This window comes from Micrasema longulum, unplaced genomic scaffold, assembly GCF_059751315.1.
Source record: "Micrasema longulum isolate JH-2025_06_02 unplaced genomic scaffold, ASM5975131v1 h1tg000214l, whole genome shotgun sequence".
In the NCBI taxonomy this organism is placed as follows: domain Eukaryota; kingdom Metazoa; phylum Arthropoda; class Insecta; order Trichoptera; family Brachycentridae; genus Micrasema; species Micrasema longulum.
Window position 1 is genome coordinate 272,302 of NW_028277419.1, and position 22,587 is coordinate 294,888.

At 30.7% G+C, this 22,587-nt stretch overlaps 1 protein-coding gene across 1 annotated transcript in view; it reads right to left on the minus strand.

Moving 5' to 3' along the window:
* Ptr (patched domain-containing protein) overlaps positions 1-21,803 on the minus strand; it is a 131,549-nt gene extending 109,746 nt beyond the window's left edge. Inside the window, exon 1 of the mRNA XM_088243468.1 lies at positions 21,362-21,803. The gene's annotated coding sequence lies outside the window, so the exon portion shown is untranslated. The remainder of the gene's footprint in view (positions 1-21,361) is intronic.
* Between the last annotated feature and the right edge of the window lie 784 nt (positions 21,804-22,587).

The window sequence follows — 22,587 nt, forward strand, 5'->3', positions numbered from 1 at the left end:
CAACAATTTTTTAACATAAAAAGACCAATTAAGTTTTCATAAATTAAAAAGATATAAACATTGAATGTGACAAAAAATAAAAAATAAATAAGAATTTTAAGTGAAAAAAGGATAATTGTTGACATTTGCGTTTTCCATGGAGGTAATAAATTAAAATAAATAAAAATACCGAATGTACACTCCGAGCCATCCACACATACACATGAACGCACATATAAAACATACACAAACATATACATTACATAAATACATATGTTATAATTTTGTGACAACTATTCCTGTCATAATTTTGTGAAGCAGTAGTTGGTCCGCACACACTCTGCGGTATTGTAGAGAAGTGATTCCATGGTGGGTGGAGGCAGTGAGAGTTGATACATAAGAAATACCGGTTTTGTATTTTAGGTACTTTATAAATTTGTTTTGAATATTTTCTATTCTTGTTAACGATTCCAACATCTTTAATTGTCTATTGATTGTCTTTTTGCGACACTCTCGAAAAAGTCTCCCCGATACAGTGCGAAAACGACAACTGCACGACAGCACGACGGATTGATTTTTCATAGATAAAATCGACGTTTCGCTTTCCCGTTTTCCGCAACTAAAAACTGAATTGATTTTTATATTTTTTTAGAAAAAAGTATCAGAATAAAGTTTTCTATGTAAGTACCTTTTCTTTTTTCGAAACTATTTTCCATATTTGTACACCATACGTCCAAAGACGGCAGATAAAATTGGGTGCTTTTTTTAGTTTTTTGGTTATCCTAGCTGGCATAAGAAACAATTTAACAATAGAAACACGCCAATAGTAAATATCTACGGTCTGTAAAAAATAAACCTTGGTCTAGTTTAGGGTTGCCATTCGTCCCGATATATCATGACTGTCACCGTTATTGAGCCCTCTGTCCCGACGTTCCGATGAAACCCATAATGTCCCCATTTAAACTTACACAGTGCAACGCTGTTGATCAACAAAAATCTTCCACAGTCTTACTGACAATAAATGTGGAAATAAGGTGGCAAATAGTTTCGGCCATTGATGTATCTAAAAAACTCCATAGAAGCTGAATTTGTTTCTTTAAAGTGAAAGTCAATAGGTTCTGTGAAAGAAAAAAATTTTTTTTTGTCCATTTTCGAAATTGAGGGAGTATTTAATTTCTAATCCTGCTCAAAAAAACCACAGTGGAAAAAGTTGTATCATTGATGTTGGCCCAGGGAAAAGGACCGATACAAAATGTCGTCTGCTGCCAGGGACTGTAGTCAATATTACAGTAATATGTTAATTTTAAATCATAAAAATAATATGGCCAGCGGTAGTTCTTCCGCAAGAAGCATCACGTAAAACGTAAGAAAAATATTTCGATTATATTTCTGAAAAACCGCTATAAAATTGCATTTTTTGTTACAACATATTTCCATTCCAGAACGTCCCGACGAGACCCTAGCCAAATATAGTAACTCTACTCTAGTTTCACAATCCAAGGAGAAATACGGGACTACTTTTGTATAAAGAAAAGTAAGACGTCTTTTCCTCTTAAACAAATTTGTAAAAGATTAACGTTTCGTTCTTATTTTAGGAACGTAATTGTTAAGTGGTGTCATTAGTGTCTTGACGAATAGACGGGTTCGTCTCGAAACCGGTAGACATGGAAAAGTTGCTAAGTGGTTAAATACAATTATTTACTAGCATTTAATAATTGATAAATGTTTTCATAGATACAATCAAATTAATAATTTATTGCAAAATTAATGAATGGTTTGGCAAATGCTATATTCTTATCCAGTTAGTGCGACCCGTCTAAGCTCTACGCAAATCGTTTCTATATTCTATTTTGGCGAACCAGTTTTAATTTAATGAAATGTGGCGGATATGATTATTATTAATATGGCTCGTAACGAAGTCACCAATTGCGGAACAACACCGCCCAAAGGCTCTGGGTGGAACTTTTGCAACGGTACTTTCTTCCACGCTGACCTCATCTCCAGCACAACCAGCCGCAGCCAAACTGAAGACAACGAGTAGAAATGACGAAACGAAAACACGAAATACATTTACTACGTATCCGTGGGACGTTCACTTATGTCGTGCGCGGGACTACTTTCACTTGAACTTGAACCAATGCGCGAAGATATCGAGCCACGATCGCCAAAACATCGTAGCCAACAAAAACAGTATTTTACAAGCGAATATTTCTTTTTCTTAATTGTTGAGAAATATGTTTTGAGATACAAATGTTGTTTCGAATTTTTATTTTATTGATATCAATAAAATATTCGACACAAAATATGGTTATCAGTATATTCTTTAATAATAAAAGAGACGAAATTTTCTCAATTAAAATATTGTTTTTGTCGGTTACAATGTGTTGGCGATCGTGGCTTGATATATCGGTCAGATAGCAAATTCTCTTTTATTCCATCTCTTCTCCTTGAAATTCCAATCAGCAAGAGTTGTTGTTATAATAATGGCCCTCGATTTGATATTTGCACTTTTTATAGTATAAACCGTATCGACGTGAGCTGTAGTACCGTTAATCTGATATGAAAAAAAAAGAAAATAAATTTAGCCTACTTACGGAGAGCAATCACTTTTTAAGTATGTAGATGTTTAAGGCGATGAATGAACTCATCCAACTGAATATATGTAGATGTTATCGATGTACATAATGAGATGGTGGTACATATCGACACCCGTAAATGAAGCGAGATATAAAAACATTTTAAAAGTTCTTATATCTAAAACCAAAAATCATGTTTCAATTATTTTTTTATTTTTTTAATTATTTATTTACATACATAAGTTTACTGTTCATTATTTGAGAAATAAGTCCCAACTCCGTGGGACTAAAAGTCCTATGTTGAGATGGAACTAGCAATTAGTTGACGCAGACACATGATTATATCATCAGAAACATAAAAAATATATTTTTTTAAATTAAACATATATATGGCGGCACATGAATATGGTAAACAGTAAACTGAAATATTCGGAAAATCATTAAAGAGTTTCCTACTCAAATCCCTCCCACTAAGGAAAATCCAGTTCATAACTCCTTTCTTGAAAATAGTTTTTGTCCTTGAAAGCTTAATATGCTCTTCCAAAATATTGAACACTCTCGGTGCGATAAATGAGAGATGTCTCTGAGCAAAAGTCGTACGGGTTTTGGGGATGACATAATTCATGCTCTGGGAAAACCTAGTACGGACATTTTGCTGAGACCTCTCCGTATTGTTCGACCAGAAGTGTGTAAGTGCTTCTTTTAGGTACAGTTGTCTCATATCCAGCACCTTCATGTATTGGAACAACTATTCTGACGGGTATGTTGGAGGGCGCCGGAATATTATTCTCAATAATAATTCCTGTGAAATTATGAGAGGCTTAAGTTATTCGATTAATTCGATCTAAAAATTCAGAACAGTGTCCTTGGTACGTTTTGATCATGTAGAATAGAATTTTTATTATTATGTAGAAGAGAGTTTTTTTTTATCAATTTACTGTTTATTTACAATATTAAAAATATACACATACTACATACATTATACGTTTTATTTTTATTATCTAAAAAAGGTTTCTTAAAATAAGATATACTCTAAATGACACATATTTTTTTACTGTTCTCCTGTGTTTTTTTTTATTAAGATTAAAAAGTTTTAATACTTGATATTGATTTTCAGATTTCTGGGAGATTATAAAAGTTTTTTTTTCTACATATTTATTATGATTTAAAGCTGAAATTACATTGCATTTATGTAAAATTAACGTATTTGGAAATCTGGGGTCTCGAGAAATTTTTTAATTAGTGGAAATTTGCATGATGGGTGTTTTTTTTAAAAATATGTATCAATTACTGGGGGTTCTCCTAGGTCTTCCAAAATTAAATTTATTGGTAAGTTCTAGGCTTTTTCAATAAAACTTTAGCGATTATTTATTTATTCGATTACGTACCTAGTAGTTTTATTACTTCACACAGTAAATAACAATGTTTGCGCTTAAAGTAATTTTATTTTATTTAACGTCTGAAGAAATAAATAAATTTAAATTATTTCTACCACAACCAGCTGTTTGATGAAAGCAAAAATTGTCTTAAAAGAGGCAGCCCCGAGTTAACTAAATATATTAAGGTTATTCTTTTTCATCTAATCAAACACAAAAAAACGTTTTAGCTTTATACAAACCAAAAACCAAATCTACCTGAGGATTGTCTTTTTAAAGCAGGTAGAAGGTAACAGACATGTGCAATTTAACTTGGGATTACATTGTTGGTCCATATCAGGTAGAAGGGATGAAAATAGGGGTGAATCCTAAATATGTGTATTGGGAAGAGAGCGTATTATTCGATTTGTGTATTCTTTTCGGATTTTACAATTTTAAAAAAAATATTGATCTAACAAAAATCGGCAGGACAATGAATGATTTAACAATTCGTACATGAATATTTATTAGTTTATTTTTCTGTAAATATATCCGTACAAAATGTGGATTTAATCTGTTTTCGGACAGGTATATAGTAAAGTACTTATTTTTATTACTAGGTTATTGAGTTTTGAAAAAATTCATAACTGTTTGAATGTACCTTCATTTTTATGAAACCTGAATCCGCATCTGATAGTGCATAGGCCACGGGAATCGGTAAAGCACATGCAGGGTCTCAATTATGTGTTTCAGGACGGTATGGTGATTCGTTTTAAGCTTACATGTACCAGGTTCTATAATTGTGAAATTTATTTTGGTTGTTTTTGTAACGTTTTTAATTATCCACTACTTTTTATTCGAGTTATGTGGCTAAAGTTGTTTATATTGCAAAAAAACATTTATATGAAGACTCACCGTGCCAATTAAGATGGCCTGTCAATGGAGTATTTTTAAAAAGTACACAAATATTTTATTCAATACTTTTAGCTAAATATAAAAATGGGAGTGACAAAAACGAAAAAACAAACACTAAAAAAAAGTAATAAAGAAACAACACTAAATAACAAATATACTAACAATAAGTAATGGTAGTATACAAATTGTTTTCATTCAAAAATAAATTCCCGATCGAATAACCACTTTTGTATTTGGCACCTACTTTTAGTAGTAGCATTTCTAAGACAAGTAAGCAACAAATGCAGAAAACATCTAGTCCACAATTTAAAAAAAGAAGAAATTTTTGGTGTCAGTAAGATCAATTCTATGTTCTGCTAAAAACAACCAGGCCGCTTTCATACAAAAAACTGTAATAATCACCGTCTGAAAAAAATGTCGATCACAAAAACGGCATTTCTCAATTTGCAGAAAACACCCACAGCGCTAGAAAAATCTTATAGTATAGATGCTGATTGGAAGATTTACGGCTCCAGAAATTTTGTTCTGTTTAATAAATTAAAGTGGATAAATACGATAATCTTCATTTTATATATTCATTAATTTAAAAATACCTGCAGTCAAAAAATATGTTTTAATATAGAATGTCACGCCATACATTCAAAGTTTGAATGAGGTATCATTGAAAATTAGAGCTGGCGGTTTTCTGCAAATGCATGTTTTAGGTTACGTGGTCAGCCACATAAAAACATGTTATTAAAGTTACTATAACAAATGAATTAAGTAATTCTTTACAATGTGTTGTAATTTGAATATATAATAATATGGTCAATACATAATGACACATCATACATCAGAGTTTTATGGCTGGCTCTTGCAAAATGTAAATCTTAAGTTGTGTGGTCAACCAGATTATAAAAAACATTAAAACAGGTCAAATTCATAATTAAATTCTTTTTCGTAAAAAAAAACAAGTATGCATTATTTATCGCTTGTCAAAGTAAAAAACATTTAAACTGCTGTGTAGATTTGATTATTCACTTTTTTCACAAAAGTGCTATTATCTCAGTTTTACATTTTTATAGCGGGCTGTTTTCTGTATCTGGAACATTCTGTATATGGAACATTCTTACATGTAATACGATAATTTAATGTTATTTTGCATACGAACATTGTATTTATTAAAATAAAGCATGTATTGTGTTCATATAAAATTCAAAAAAGTATTATCCAAAATTCAAAAAAATATTGATAATATAAGCATTTACTTTGCGGTTTTTTATGTTTAATAATCTACATATTATATTGTTTCAGTGGTAAATAATTACAATAATACACCTTAAAATCATTGTGATTTACGATTTGCTTTAAATATATTTATATCATGAGAAATTTGCATTTATTCAGATGCATAAATTCAGAAAAATGAATAACAATTTGAGTAAAGAAGTGCTGTAGCATTCTATCCATCCTTGTCGAAAGATATTGAATTTTTAACATGTAGTGAATAATAAAAACCTAATACATTTTGTTGTTTTCCCTATTTAAAACAATATTTTTTAAGGGGGAATTTCGCAAATCAAGATAAACGTTAAAAACGTAATGTATATAGTTTTTATGATTCTTAAGATATAACTTTCATTGGATTCAAAACAAGTTTTTATTCATAATTTTCGGCTTTAAAAATGAACACTTACTAAACGGCTAGCAGTTGGCATCACGTCATTTTGACGTCACGTGTTATGACCGCTGACTGCGCTTCTAAAAAACATTGCGTGTAAGTTTGGCGCCAAAACGTCATACGTGCCGTTCGTCCCACAGGGCGCAAATCGTTTCGTTTTCGGGTAAATCAAAATACATATTTTTGAAACCTTTGTACAAAATATATCCGACGTCCCACGAAAAAAATATTTATATCGATACCATAGTAATTTTTTGCTTATGTAAAAATAAAAAAATTGAAAAGAGGCTTTTGAAAGAAGTATTCTTTTTCCATTTAATGTTTAACATATAAAAAACAATTTTCAGAAAATTTTGATAGTTAAACATCTGTGTTTTAATGACCCATTGAATGAATACAAATTAAAAATTCTGCGAACTACCGATTACTGAGAAATATTCTTCAATTATGATAAAATTATCAATAAATAATATGTATTATTAATGTTTGTTGTTTTAGGACGTAAATAATAAATTTATTATTTGAGCAAAAATACTGTATGCTATGGGGTGTATTCATTTATATTTAAGAAGGTAAACATGAAAAGTGAAATATAAAAGGAAAAATAATGAAACCCACAAAGCCTTGAAACCGGCTTGTCAACAGGTTTCTTATATTTTCTTTACAAAGAAAAACGTTAAATAAATGTAAAAAGTTATAAAAAAAATAATAAGAACTCAAAGCATACGTATTGTTTACATAAATTTAAATAGATGACTGTTAATACAAAATAATAATCAATATAAAGCCTTGTTACATATTAGCAATTTAATAATTTTTTTCTCAAAGTTTTGTCAACATTTTCTTTTAAGATCTGCTTAGGAATCTTATTGAAAATTTTAGAAATTGTATAATGAAGTACTCTTTGGCCATACTTGTTTACAAACCTCTGTACTGACAAGCCTTCACATTGTGCTAGTCTTGTATTATGTGTACGTATATACCTTTTCTAGTAGTTACTATCAAATAAAAAAAATATATATGTATATATATTAACCAAGAAAATATATTCTTCGTTGTTGTATTTTATTCCAAGCATCACAAATGTAAGAACCCAAAATATGCATAGCTGAGCATAAAGCACAGAGAACCCTTCTTTTATCATTTTTGTAGCATGTGGACATCACGCGTCAAGGAGTTCTCATCGATAGCCAGTACTTTCGCCTCCTCTCGTGTCAACCCCGCGTCCCTTGCTTCGGCCGAATAAAGCCAAAAAATCGTCAACGATGGTCTTCCAGGACGTGACGGTGGGACCTCTCAGATGTAAAAAAGAGGCAATTTAGGTTAAGGCTCTCTTGAAACATTCGCAACACGTGTCCACTGCTGCACCCTCGAAACACTCGTGATAGAAGGCTGCTGCATCCGTTCTCAGATTTTAATGTTGGTAATGACATCGACCCACTTTAAACACAATATTATTCTCAAACACTCTCAAAAGTTTGGAGTTTTGAGTTTTAGAAGGAGCCAGGATTCGCACCGATATAGGAGTACTGGCACTTTACAAGAGTCAAGCAGCCGGCATTTCGTTTTGACTGAGTATTCTTCTTCTTCTTCGATAACGCTACAGCCCAAATCGAGCCTTGGCTTCAACTTCAACTTCCTTCAACTTTTGCCTCCAACTCCACCTGTTCTTGGCAGCATTTTCTTTACCGGGTCATTTCCAAGGTTCAATACCAATCCGAGGCTCTGTATTCGGTTTCGTAATAATGGTGTTTTACAGAAAGAGGTGATTAGCCTCTCGCCCAACCCCCTGGAAGCCTCAGGTTTTTCTGTTAAGGTTTTCCTTCCCTTGGGTGGTTTAGTTTCAGTTTTATGGCGCCGAAGACTCGCCATTGCCCTATTTCTGTTGGCAGTGACCTACACATATTACATTTCCAAGGTTCGCGACGAGGACGCTAGAGAGTAGGACTCGATGGTGTTGCTGATGTTATGCAACGTGGCGTATTTGACTGAGTATAGACTAGATAATTATTTCACTGGGAATCCAACCCCAAACCTTTACACATTAATCCAGTTTATTAGCCTCTAGTGTTTGTTTCACAGGGCTTTCGTCTTCATTATTTAATTTATCTACACATATTTTTGAACGCGAATGAAGATTTTTAAAAAAAAAATACTACGGCGTATTATTTGTCATTAATTTTTTATTTACTTTAGACCTAATTTAAAAGCTAAAACTTCAATATTTATAATTTAACAGATGCGTTTTGAATGCTATCCGTTTTTATTTGTGTAAAATTTTGTGAATTCATTCAAATAAGCATGTTGCAATGTTTTACTGAGTATTATATTTTAAATGTGAAATTCAATCTTCCGTGTTCTATTATCTTTACTCAATTTTCCAGAAATAGAAAGTCTTTTTGTAAAAAATCATAATAGCATATTGATAAGGCAAAGTTCGTATGACCTATTGATATTAATTCTGTGTGCCAAATTCTAGAATGAAAAACAAATTCTTACTTTTTACCAATACAAAATTATAGAGAAATCATAAGTGATATTTTTTATAATGTTGTCTGGAAAATTGAACTAAAATGAATGTTACTCATATGCATATAAATAGTTAAAACCTCAATTATGTTTTTTTTTATTACATGACACTCTAATTTCTTTTAGCACGGGGAATTTATTATCACAGTGAAGTGTAAAAAAATACTTAAAAAAGGGATATTGCTAAACAGGTTTTCTTTGTATAAAAGTCCCTTAGTGATTAAAAAATAAAAATAAATTATGTACTACTTTAACGTTTCTTGAATTTTTTTCTCAAATATAAAGTGACATGAAAATACTTTAAAAAATCGTAACAGAGATTATTCAAGGTCACTACCATATATTATCTTATTTATTACTATTTTAGTGTCATTTTATACATTTAAAAAAAATGTACTTTAAATAGTAAAAAGTTTAATTTTTTAAAACCCTTTAGTAGAAAGAGGTTCCAGTGTATGTAAAAAGATATTGTTTTTACAATTTAAAGTGTGAAACTATAGACAAAGCCTGATTACTGACTAGCCTGTCTTTCGAACTTGTACCGTTTCTACAATTAAGAATTTAAAGCATCATCGCTTTATCCCAATGTTTTTATTCAGCGTTAGACATTTGTATGCATGGTAATGCGGCAGCTACTGTTGTAGCGGAAATGTATACAAAATAAGAAATTAACATACCACTCAAATATTTTAATTTAAGTAGTAACATCATATTTTTTCCGTGCGCAAAATCGAGTTTGTTCCGTTTTGATTACCGCTATATTTCAAGTTGAAACTGTCAATTTTTTCACCAGTAAAAAAACAAAGTATTTTACACTATGCACATTCCATCACATCATTAAATAAAAAATAGTCATTTCTTATAATTTTTAGCTTTGCCAATGCATCTGAAATTCAACTAAAATCTGAATTATCTTCGGTCAGTTAACAATAAGAAATGGACAATTTGATGTCGATGACTTATATATAAAATAAACCTGTAAAAGTTTTTCAATAGGTTAACTTGAATGTTAAATAAAATAACTGTTTTTAACGTTGATCCGAAGTTTTAGTAATTGATTTATTATTTAAAGTTGACAGAAATAAAAAATACTATCGTTTTAAAACGAAAGGTACTTCGATTTCACCTTTGAAATTAGTGAATAAAATGCAATATGCAAAAAAATACACAGTAGATACTACAAATTCTACTAAGTAGATTTTGTTTGAATCTGTATTTTCTTATCCTGTCTCTTTTACAGCATGTACCCACACACATTACTAATTTTTTATTCAAATTGGGTTATCTAACTATTTTTGATATTTTTAAGTGAGACTTAACTAAAGCATTTAATGATTTATGAATGAATTTGGTTTTGAGTTCATGCAATATTTATTTACTTTTAAAATGTATAAAAATATAGGACAGTTGCTTTTCTAAATAAAATAAAAGTAAAATATGTAGACATATGATAATTCCTTGCTTACTAAAAAAAAACGTAGTTTTCACATAAGGATTAGAAGAAATGATAAAATGCTATTTCACAATATTTAATCAAAATAATGTTTTTGTCAATTTATTTTTTTAACACTTTGTATACATATAATATTTGTATAAGGGTGGGCATATTGCCTTAGGGAAATTTCTTCTTAACTACCCAAACCGTTCACTTTGAGAAAATTACAAGTACATGGACATATTCTAGGTAATTATGCAGAATTTTGTACTTTTATACAAAAATTTCAAATAAAAAAATAACAAAAAAGTTACACTTTGCTATGAAGAGGGGAGCGGAGAGGAGATGGGAAGGAAAGAAGAATGAGAAAGAAACTCAAACATTTAGATAGTGACATTTCTAAATTGATTTAAATGTAAATAAAGAAGGGCCGTCTCTAACATTAGTGGATAAATTATTCCAGAATCAAACAGATACCACTCTGAAACAAGGAGCAAGAAAATTAGAGCAGTGAAAGTGTATTAAAAGGATTTTCTCTTTACTACAACGAAGATATAGTCCATGTTGTGATAAATGTTGGTAGAGCTCTCTTAGATAAACAGGCGAAATAGGATTATTCAAAATATTGTGAAGAAGTGATAGAATGTGAAAATCAACTAGTTTTTTAATATGTCCAAGTGTTTTCAGACTGGTTGGACCCTGGGGAGTCATTTAGATGAAAATTTGCCGCAACAGAGAGGGAAAACATTTTCAGCCAATGACAGGTCATAAGCCCTGTATATGTCTAGACTTCCATATTTCCTTCTCAAAAATGTTTTCAAAATTAGAAGGCAAAAGATAAAACTAAGAATCTCAATAAAACAAAAAAATCGTTTGAGATTTTCTGTAATTGGCTAACCAATCCAGAGCCCTATGCACCATTTGGATGCCGAAAAGGGAATAATGATGATATTTCACACTGCGTAAATTAATATATTAATATTTGACTAAATATGACTTTACGCTAACATCAATTTGTATTAATTATTATATGCTCACTTGTATTGTAATTTATTACGATATTAGTACGAACGTAAGTATGTATTTGAAATAACTTATTCTTCAAAACACTTCCTTTATTTCTCAAAGCCACTATAATTAATTATATTGTATAATATAACATGGAATCAAGGCATTCAACTTAATTCAATAACCGAGAACTTACAGCAAAATATGCATGCGTCTTTTTTTTGTATTTATTCAATTATCAATTATCAATTATTAATTGATAGATCCCACATCAAATATGAAGAATACGTTTGGTAGGAAAATACGGAAGTTTAGGCAATTTCAGGGTTTATGACCTGTTGTTGGCTGCTTTAAGTGATTACATTATATGACACAATGGTTAACCCTTTGCTCCTGATGGTACAAATTTGTCCAGCTGTAAAATAACTCATGTATCTCTTACATAAAAATGCATTTGACGTAAATAATCACTGTTGGTACATATTCGAACTTTTTTTTGTAGTTTCAGCCATTTTGAAGTCATTTGTTAAAACAAATGAATCGCAGGGATTGGTTTTGCGTAGAGCTGTCAGCCGTTTGGTTAAAGACTCTACTGCTCCTTTACAAACCTCAATATTATTTATTTGATAGCGGGTAAGTTTTTTTTATTTTTAGTTAATATTTTTGTAGTTTGATTATCATGCGGGTTTCTAATTTTTTTTATATCGGATTGGAAAAATAACAACTTTTTATATTTCAATTCCCTGGCAGAACAAAGTTGTACCCCTTTTTTTATTTTGTTTTGTGTAATGAGTTTTTAAAAAAAAAACAAGAAAAATATCTTATTGTTTTCAAGCTATAAATAACATAAGACAAAAAAAAGTTCAAAAACTCTACTTTAGTAGAGTTAAATTAATGTTTAGAAAACAAATGATTAATATTCACTATGGTGGCCTCCATGTTGTAATGGTTAAGACACTTAACTCACGCACGAAAGGTTTTGGGTTCAATTCCCGGTAAGACACAAAAATTTCAAGTGATTTTTCTCAAACCAGCGGTGCTATTCTAAACTGCCGTAAAAAACACTTTTAAGTACAAAATACGCGAGATAAAAGTGATTTTATAGCCGCGAGAGCGTTTGAAATATCACCCCTGGGTGTTCTGTGTTGTAGTTCACCGTATGTTCAACAGACCATTTTGCAAATTGTACAAAATACATTTTATTTGTTATTAGAGCCAAATCAATAAGTGGAGATTGACACTAAAAAAATGATGAAAATACTATTTACTAACGGAAAAAATCATTATTATTTAGCTACACGGACGCGTAATAAGATAATGAATATATTGGAAAGTATAACTTAATTTTTAAAAAATGGTGTATTGAACATACAAGAACTAGGGCAGCGCACTATAACTGGGCCTTCTGCCCTATTGTGGGGCTATTTTTTTTAAAAAATAATTAAATTCACCATATTGCCAATTTTAAAAGAGTGTCATTCGTTGTTTTCCTAGAATTTTACATTATATTTTAATTGCATAAAACCAGTATATTTTGTTTGTCATTTTATTAAATCAATGGATTTATGCCTCCCAATGACGGAAAAACATTAGACTGGAATGTTGCATAAAGAGGCACTGACACTCTTCTGGTCGAACAATAAGAAGAGGTCTCAGCAAAACAATTTCTTTTATTTTTTTAATCAATTTTTTTTATACTTTTGTATTTTGAATATTTTTTTGTGGCACGTTTTTTTTTTAATATTTGATATGTCATGTATTTTTTAAATGATGTTTTTGTTCAATGTAGTAAATAAGGTGATGTTGATTGTTAAAGTTTTATACATATATTCGTCCCAACTTAGCGCAAGACTTTGGTTCCATGGAGTTGGGACTTGTGTCTTAATAAATGTCAAATGAATATATTGTGTATAAAATAAATATTTTTGAAAAATCCTCAAGTATAAACTTTAACATCTCTTCAATTTTCAGAACTTGCATAAAATGTTTGCTCTCGTAGCGAAATCTACATCTAAATCATAGTATCATATATATTCAAACATGATAGACTGTATTTGTAAAATTAATCATATAATTCAAACAATATAAATTTGTTGTAATATAGAATAGGTCATAAAGTTCACTGACAGTGATAAGGCTATAATCATTTATAGACCACGTGAAGATAATATCGTCGGCGGAAATTTAAATTGTTGTAAAGAAAAAAAACAAACTAAATAAGAAAAGAATATTTAAAAAAAACGTATTACTTATTTCAGATTCTATGCCATTATTTTTTCATCAGGGCCTAATGTGGTGGTACATAGGGCACTGCGTTGGTACACCGATTGCATCGTATCTCGATCACTTTTGTAACATGAATGTAAAAATAATAAGTCAGCTTCAGGTGCCAGTCCAGGGACTTTGAAATGTTGCGGTTTGAAAACACCTTTCACCTGTTATGTCTTTCGTATCGAAAATCGAACTCTTTTAAGGTAGGCAAACGCGCTGACTACTAGAAGACGGTCAAAATATACAAGAAAACATCACTTTTGGCTGTACAGTATTTTTTGATCTGATTTATAAAATATTAACAAAAACAAGGAATAAAAAACAATTTACAGATTTTTACCATCGCGGCCTAAGAACAGCGTGGTCTCATCTGACGTTTTTGAAAAAAAAAATCTTTTTGTATATTTTTTCTCTACCAAAGTTATTTTTAAAACTGTTTAAAAAACGTGTCAAATTCTTTGTACTTTAGGAAACAGCTAAGCAACTTAATTATAGTTAATTTCTTAATATTCCTATTAAAAATCGTTTTATTCGCTTTTTTGGGGCAGCTATGGCCATGTGAATTATTTTCTCTAAATTTACTTCATCTTTTAAAACATTTAAATAATAAAATTAAAAGGTGAATTGAATACTTTAAATGTCAAATATCTAAGAAATAATAATTCTTAGAAATAATAGATAATTATTCTTATGCTGAAATAGAGTCAATGTTAAATATTTCTAGTCTACAAAAACGTAGAACTAATATTGACTCCATATATATGTTCGGCATACTAAATGGTATAATCGATATTCCATCATTACTGGGACAAGTAAAATTCAATATCCCGACTCGTAGATTGAGAAACAATGAAGTACTGTTCATCGATCAGTATAGAACAAACTATGGCCTAAATTCTCCAATGACCCGCCTTTGTCGTATTGTTAACTCAAGACAGGATCTGGACTTTTTTGGTTTAAGTTTACAACGATTTAAACGAGCACTACATAAATAGTCCAGATCTTGTCTCGATGTCCCTTATGTTTGTCAATGCTTCTTTCTTTTTTCTTTAAATGTTTTAAACTACTCTTTTATTGTAATATTTAAACCTTATAAATTGTATACATGGACAATGTCCGTTAATAAATAAATAAATAAATAAATAAATAAATCTAAGAAATAACTGAATAAGCACGAATCAAAACTTTAAGCCTTTATATCTCAGTTTCATGAAAAAGCTAAATGATTTGTTGTTCTGTGGTCACGCTATGTCACTTTACAGTGTTTTAAATTTCTGCCAACGATATAAATAAGAGAACTAACATCACAGTATACCAAATTAACACCGCTCATGGCAGACGAGAATCCCATTAAACAGGAGATATAAATTTTTCAACTGATTATTTAATTATTAACTTTTAAAAATAGTTTCACTTAAGGTGTATCGTCGTTTCATATTAAATATGGGCCATGTGACTCGGAGCACATTCTGAAAAAATCGATAAAAACGATTAAAATAAAAAAAAATAAACCGAAAACAACACTTCTGTGTATGGACTAAGTAGGAAAAATACATTGTTTTTTAATATAGTAATATATTTATTTAAAATATTAATCACTTTATGCCAAAAAGTCGCATTTTGATGATTTTCTCAGAATATGCTCCGAGTCACATGGTTCATATTTGATGTGCAACGACGATATGTTATTTGGTTCATGAAAGTACCCGTCGGTACACGTAAGTGGATGATAAATAAAACGCATTTAAATTTGGAATCCAGGATTTTGCTTAGAATCATAAAAGTCATAAAAAAATCATAAATGTGTAATAAATGAACGATTGTCGTTTAAAACTTTTTTTAATCATCCAAATGTCGTCCTGAACACAGTAGATATTATGCGTCATAAAATAGAATTCATTTTATTAAATTTTTACTTGATCCGTCTCCGAGAATACAATTGAAAACAAGAAACGAAATTTCTCCAGGCTTCTACCGATATAAGTACCCGGCATTAAAACAAGTACATCGGGCTTAGGAAAAGACTGCTGGCCTAATTGACTAACTTCGGCTTCGAAAAGCGTCGTCTTTGTCATTCATACATTTATACAAATACTGGACTCATGCGACAGAGACGACGCTCTACAAAGTCGGCAGTCTCGTTAGCCAGATGCACTTTATTAAGTGCCTGGTACTGTAGTGTGTGTCTAGTATTCTCAAGTCAGTTTTGCGTCCCGTGGACGTGAACTGCTGTCAAACTGTCGGTCGTAGACGTCCAGGACCCCGATTTTCCAATGCCTAGATTTGCAGGCAAGGATAATAATTAAGGCTCTCGGGAGACTCCCGTATCGTCCCGCTTGATGATAGTTGCCACCGAAAGTTGCTGCGTCCGTTAGTTTATTTTAATATTCTTTTCACAGTCAAATAACCACACACTCAGAAATGTTTCGAGGCACCTATTCTCAAAACTGTAATAATTGCTTTTTTGGCCCCTATTGATTTGCAACTATTTGTATCCGTAGAAAAAAAAATACGTGAGGTGTTATGTGGACGTTTTAATTAAAATATGTATTTAAACATACATTATTCACATATTAAGTTTCAAAAAGATTACGATGGCCGGAACTTGAGAAATAAAAGGCAATGATTCGACTTTACTTCAACATTACAATACCGACCTATTCTGATAACATTCCCCCAGCAAGCGTTACATAAGACGATTTCTTAAACCACTAATTTCCAAATACAGCTCTAATCATTTCATAATATTGATATACCGCATTCATAGAACATACTAGAACAGTTTGTTTTCATTATTTGAAGCATGTATCTTATGTGCATTAAAAAATATATAGTTAATAGGCGCATATCTTAATGAAGATAAAGACCCTTGCAATAAATAATCTATGATTACAATATAAAGTTAACTGAGATATCTTCAATAATCTTAAAAGTAAAATCTAATTTTCTATTTAAAAATGTGATTTTTTGTAAAAAAATTCAAGTAATTTGTCAGTGATTTGTAATTAACCATTTTTCGAAGAAAAAAAACATAAAAACATGATCATTTTCGTTTTTCTGTACACATGTTTTTACATTTACATTTCTTCAAACCTCCAATCTGCTGATTATTGTCCACGAAAATATAATTTATATGAGAACAATGTAATCCTACCTTTAGCTGTTACACCGCGGGCAATGGGGCCGCCGCAACACAAAATGTTTTAATTTAAAAACTGTAACTAAAAGAAGGGAAGGTTTAAAGCTTTCAAAATAATATTTAATGACTTTATGGTCATTAAAAACGCATTAAAGAAGTTGATGCGATTTGAGATGCACGCCCTAATCGTCTATTTTTATAACTTAATTATATTTTATTATGAGTTTGGTGTACTATTCCACATTGAGTTTGGAGTAATCTGCCTCTTTTTTTTTTTAAAAAATCTCGTTTTTATACCTGAACCTACATTAAAATGATGCAGTAAAAGATTTATCAGTTTTTCGATACAGAAAATTCAAAATCATTCAATTCTTAATCCGAATACTTTTATAAATTAGTTTTTTCTACAAAATCTTTAAATTGCAAATTCGTACAAATATCGAGTCAACTACATCGAAAAATATCGTAAATTCTTTACCGTCACATTGTTATCGAAAGCCAGTCAAATTGTGCAATGTGTTACCTACATATAATATAAATTCTGATAAATGTATTAAGATTGTATTTGTATATAAGTGACATTTCCATATTTTTAAAAGCCAAAATGATCATTTGCTTGCAAGAACCGTCATAGAATTATTATTATAAAAAACAAAATGTATAAAAATATTTTTAATCGATCACGTTTGAAATCGAATCTGGGACGTTCAGGATAAAACGTATAACTTCTCTTCTTGGGACAATCGAATAAAAATATTGTTTGTAATTTTTGCGTTCTGATTATTTTATAAATTTTTGAAATTTTGGGAGCTATTTTAAAATAATCATCAATGACTGCGCTACAAAATATGAATACAGTTGTAGCATAACCGCAAAACTACCATGAAACTACAAACCGATTCTAAATGGAATGCACATAATTATCACAGAAAACTTTTCTTTTTTTAGCTTGAATATTTTTGTATTTTTAGAAATAACCCGCTAGCTTATTTTGTAGAGGTTTGTCAGCAGTTAGGAAAGAGAGTTTTTTTTCTGTTCGGAAATATTAATTTAATGTTCTCATTTTCCCAACAATTATTATTTTTAATCAGTGTTATATTTTTTATTTTTTTATTTATTAGAGCCATTTACTGTTGATAACTAATCGCGATATCTTAGGCCGAAAACGAGTTTTATGAATTTAAGAAAAAGGAATCAGTGTTTGACATAGGTATTTTTAAATATCGGGTCATATTAAAAAAAAAAATATATAAATATTACGTAGGTGTTTTTATTTTAAATTCGCAACCATTTCCTTAAATTTCACATTTAAAAAAACATTATAATCATCATTCCCTTTCCAAACCCAATGGTGCATAGAGCACTGCATTGGTACACCAATTGCAGCGTATCTTGATCATTTTTATTACATGAAGGTAAGATTATCAATATTAAGCTTAAGGCACCAGTCCAGGGACTTTAAAATATTCTGATGTGAAAACACCCTTTTCAATAAATATTTAATATCAACCATTTCGGGAATCGAACACAAGACCTCTCGCCTGGTAAGCAAACGTGCGGACCATTTCACCACGAGATATAAAAAAACATACTTTTGTAAAAGTATTTTGTATAAAATGTTCTTATTTTAAATAAGTACCTACTTAATATTTATTTATAACATGCTTAATTAAATTATTTGTAAACGCATGTAATTTGTTTTTGGCTGATTTTATCTTGTTTTGGTAAAAGCCCTAATAAAAAGATTTCCAAAGAATAGTTCATATTTTTTCATATGGGTATCCTAAAAATCGTTTAAAAAAAGGGTAGTTTATTTGTTTACGCTACTTTGCTCACCTATTGAAAGAACTAATGAAAATTGGACCTCTCGAAATAAACAACGCCGTGGGTGGTGGACATTTGACCGACATTGTCTTTAAAACATAAAATATAACATAATTATATCTGTTTGATGTAAAATATTTGTTTTATTTTATAAGTTCAAAGTTCATTGATTAAATTACTCTTAATTAACGACCCTTTATTGATCCTCTCTGTTGTGTCAATCAATGTTTCCGCGAGTACAATAAAGTTTCAGAGAAATAAACAAACTGCTTTTTTTTCATTATAATTATCTTACATTTGTGTAATGATTATATTTTTTGCGATCTGGCAACATTACGCGGTGACTTCACGCATGCGCGTGGCGAAAGTGGGACGAAATGGATTGATTTTTGGACACAGTCCGATGTATTTAAGTATGATTCTACGCTCCTTCTGGACTATTCTTAGTTCTATGGTATGAGTAGAGGTTTTGCAAATATTTTTTTTGGGATGCTCGGAAAAGTACCGTGTATTTAGGAAACAAACATTTGCATATTGTTAAACGAAATAATAATATTCTGAATTGATCATGCTATTGCTAATGTCAATTAATATTTTCTCTTCTACGAAAAAAGTCAATTTGCAACATACAAGTCGACATAATAACAAAAAACAAAATAGAAAACAATTTATTAAATAATATTAATAACCTTTCAAGACCATCAAAAAGCGTGAAGAAAGAATTGACATTTTTTTTTTTTTTTTAATGTGTCAAACGAGAAGAATTGTATAAATGTGGATGGTCAAACGTAAGCAGAATCGTTGATTTTACTCGTGAGTTTTGACACTCACTCTCCGTAGGTTTAATAAATACCTACATTTTTATATTGCCTTCTCCATCTTTTATTTAAATGTTATGTTTAAAACGACATATTTTAAAGTGATAGATATTCTTTGAACGGATAACCTGATTAAGTGCCGGAATACGCCATTTATTGGCAAAAAACAAAAGTAAATACTTGTAATACAAAATAAAACAAATATAAGTATTTGACGTCGAATTGAATTGCAAGAAAATAATCATGGCAGCTTCACTAGATACAAAAAAAAAGCTCTGAAGCTACATTTATAATATTTATATACACTATACTACATTATAACGAAAAGTATAGTACTACATCGTAATAAAAATAAAGACATAACAAAAATACAATTCTTAAAATATTTATGACTTACTTAAAATAATCAAAACAATTACAAGAAAAAGAAAAAAAGAAAATATAAAAGAAAATATGGTAAAAAAGTAAATAAAATAAAATAAAATTGAATGTATGATTTTTATTTTTCCACTAATAGTTCGAATTCCAAAAACTATAAAAAACTAAAAATCTAGGAAAAGAAAATTTCAGAATTAAAAAAAAATAGACATTAAATATTGAAGATTGAAGGCAGCATTAAATTCCTATTTTTAGAACGTCATCATAATCCAAGTGCTTGTCTACAAAGATTTTTAAAAACTCAATATATATTTCAATAACAACAGTGTTTTGAATATGTTTAAATACTTAAAGACAAGTTGGATTTTCTCCCTACGAAGTTGTTAATATCTAAATTTGTTTCAACAGAGAGTAATAACATTTATGAGAAGTGAATATGGAAGTCTGGGCATTTACAGGGCGTGTAATTGTCTGGTTAAAGTGGCCACTTTACATACTGTGTAACATTCACTATTCTGCATATGTTTAAACATCCCCCTTTTCTTAACTCTTCCATCTGTATACTTTTGTGGAGTAAAAGAGCTGACACATTTATTGATGTGTGAAATTCATCTGGCTGAATTATTTAACCGGTAAGAACCGCCTAAAAACACTTCTTTTTAATTTTATGCTTCTTCTTATGCCAGTTAGTTTAGTATAAAAAATGTTTCGTTTATTTTTAAGCGTCGTCTAGTAGGTAAAATATTCAGCTAGATGAATCTCTTTTATTTAACAAAAGTCAACAAATGGGAAACTTGAGGAAATCCGGATGTTTAAAAACAGGAAAAATTATCGTAAATGTTACACAGTGTTCTAAGTAGCCACTTAAATCATTCAATGACTGGTCATGAGCCCTGTAAATGCCAAAGCTTCCACACTCCTTTCTCAAAAATATTTTCTCTCTGACGCAATAAATTTAGAGGGAAGAAAAATTAGTTCTAATGCATCTCAACCTTTTAAAGTAGGTATGCTGATAAAAGTGGTAAAAATAAAAAAGTCAGCCTCATGGTCAGCACGTTTGCCTACCACGCAGGAGGTCGGTCTCGGGTTCGATTCCCGACATGGTTGACATAAAATATTAATTTAAAGGGGTATTTTCACACTGGCCCTGGACTGGTACCTGAAGCGTAAGACTGATCATCTTACCTTTGTGTAACAAAAATGATCAAGATACGTAGCGATTGGTGAACCAATACAGTGTCCTATGCACCATTAGATGCGGAAAGAGAATGATGACGATGAAAAATACTAAAATGAATTTTGTAACTGTCAAAAAATATTAATAATTTATTCGTGGGTATTTAAAAATATTTATTTCATACTAATTGATCGTTTTAAATATGTTGTGTGCTAGAGGGAAATATAATAATTTAATTGAATATATGTTAAAAGAATTGTGCAAGAAAGAAAAGTGTGTTAAAATTAAAATAATTACCTTGATAATTTAATTTTCAGTTTCCGTCTGAGCCGGCCGATCAACATAGAAAGTTACACAGATGAAATCCTGATTTTGCGCGTTACTGCATCCACTTCACTTGTAAAATGAATTACATTTGTGTAAAATAATAATCTTATTGATAAAACCAACAAATCGGAAAGCTCAATAAAACAAACACTATGTACTTCACAATTTTCTAAATTACGCGTTGATTTCGAAAAGAGTTATTACCTTAAAATACAGAATCATTTTAAGCGACGCTTCCTTTTTTTAAAAACGGTCGCGATGGTTGCGTTTGAGTTTACGTGATAGAAAACATCGCAGCGAAAAAATAAAAGAAAAACGGAAGCGTTCTTAAAGTGCGCGCACTCGAAGAGAAAGGCGGTTCCGGTCGGTGGTGCGCGCGGCGTACTGCGCACTCGACGGTCAATGAACAACTGTGTTGATAGTATCTACTTGAAAGCAGTATCCCCTCCACGAGCCCGCAGCACCCTACATTGAAACCGACCCGACAAAACCCTGCCCGAGTCCGAGTAAAATTTATGCAAACAACAAAAGAAACAAACCACCGAAACACCAGCGTTGAAAAATCTGTACAAATACTTTGAACCTTCTTCCGAAGAGCGTTCTGTATCAAGACTATCATTGGTACGATATAAATTGACCTTATTGCTCAATCAAAGCAGTGACAACAATTATTGTACAAGGGGGAAATCAAATTAAACCATTACATAGAAAGGGACTGAATTTTCGCGAATTTTCTATAACATATACCAATTCTCTCGTCTTATTTTTTACTTAAGTGTCATCTACCCCTGAACGTTTATTGATGTTTCCTATGGCTAAATCTTGTGTAATTGGATTCCATGGAATCATATGCCTGTGACTTGATAGCATGTCTTTATAATGAACAAACAGTTTCGTCAATATCCTACACGGTGGACGATTATTAGTAAGAATTATTCTGGAATTGATGCATCTTTGTTAAATACAAAATAATGAAGAAAAAAAACGTAAACATAGTTTCTGAAAACATTGATAAATGTTTGTATAACAAACCGTCTGGGAAGTGAAAAAATCTTTATTTCCAAAGAGTAGCCCGTACATAATGTTTTATTCAACTATGTCTTGAATATATGTGAGACGAATATGTTTGATATATTTTGTCTGTATTTCTGTGGCTTTGGGCACTTGGGTCACAAAGGCCAATGTCAGATTTCATA